Here is a 1,473-nt window from a genome sequence, read left to right as displayed (position 1 = left end):
CCCCAAGACCGTGAAATGAGTGCTGTAAACTAATCTGTTGGGTGACTACTATACTGCTTACTATAGCTGACATGGACTACATTATAGAGAGCTTGCTATCTCTATTGTTGCGGGTGCTCATAGGATGTAGGGCATAGGATGTAGGGCTGTGTTTAGTTCTAAAATTTCTCTCTCCAAATTTCACTATTCATCTATCACATTAAATTTTTTGCCTTATGTATGAAGTATTAAATATAGATAAATAAAAAAATTAATTGCATAGTTTTGATGTACACGACAAGACAAATTTTTTGAGCTTAGTTAGGTCATGGTAGAACAACAATTACCACAAACAAATAAAAAAATGCTATAGTGTGCTACAGTGTCTGATGTAATTTTTTTATCATTTTTTTACGGATCTAAACACAGACTAGATGGGGAACGTGATTAGGTTACACTTTTTCCTCTTGTTGCGAAACCATAGCTACAGCGGCTCCTAAAAGAAAAAAAACTAGTTCTTCCCCGGCGGCGGCGGCGTCTACGGCAAAACGGCGGACTCAAAGAAAGAAAGAAAGAAAGCCGGGGCGACATGGATACCGACGGTGGAAACCTGTTACCAATTGGTACTACGGTATGCTCCTCGTCCTCGATTCGCCATGCGATTCAATTAATCTGTTGAAAATACTCAAATCTCATCTGTCTGAAATTCGTGTTCTTCCTCGGCGGCGGCGGCAAGACGGGGGACTTGATCAATAAACAAAATAAACAGGTCGATATGGATGCTAGGAATCATACTTTACCGCCAATGGATCATACTCCAAATCAGAAGCAGATTCTGGATCTAAAGAGCCGGGTTTTTGAGCAGATGTTCGAAGACTGTCCGTATAAATATCTTCTAATTCAGACCCACACATGGGAGGAGAAGGTGGTGCAGATTCTTCATGTGGTACGCCGTCGAGAATTCACTAAACGCAATCCCAAGACAGGCATTTGCCAACCCTACCGCTTTTCTTTATTGAATATTCAACACTACTTAGTACTATATACAAGCAATTGTTCTATACATGTAATCTGTTTAATATTCTTAGTTTGATTTGGTCTCTTGGATTTTTCAGCTGAGGTTGTGCATGGACCACTGTTTCGTGATGTCCCTTCCTTCCATTATGAGCGGTTAGATACATCTTTTAATGTAATCTCAATCAAGGTTGCTGAGTCTGACATTCGTTACCCCATCAATATATATGGTACTGTATTGGCGAGGGATAAGAACGACTACAGATGCGTCTATTTATTCAAGCGTGGAAGGGATGAACCCCCAGGTCATTACTAGGAAGCCATGCAGCACAGATACGGATACGCGTATCGGTATCGGGCCAATACGGATACGTCCTTTTTTTAAAAAAAATCGATACGTGGATATGTTTTATATTTTTTAAAATAAAATAAACAATGTGCACGTTGAAAAGTCATATATTCATATGTATATTTATGAGA

General features: G+C 39.4%; 1 long non-coding RNA gene across 1 annotated transcript; it reads left to right on the top strand.

Annotated features, from left to right (window-relative positions):
• The first annotated feature begins 468 nt into the window (after positions 1-468).
• On the top strand, positions 469-1,093 carry LOC120676035. The gene is made up of 2 exons (XR_005675603.1): positions 469-610; positions 716-1,093. It is a non-coding gene; the product is annotated as an uncharacterized LOC120676035 (long non-coding RNA).
• Positions 1,094-1,473: the final 380 nt, after the last annotated feature.

This window comes from Panicum virgatum, chromosome 5N, assembly GCF_016808335.1.
Source record: "Panicum virgatum strain AP13 chromosome 5N, P.virgatum_v5, whole genome shotgun sequence".
NCBI lineage: Eukaryota > Viridiplantae > Streptophyta > Magnoliopsida > Poales > Poaceae > Panicum > Panicum virgatum.
The sequence above is the reverse complement of the archived record's forward strand: the minus strand, read 5'-3'. Positions and strand labels throughout refer to the sequence as shown.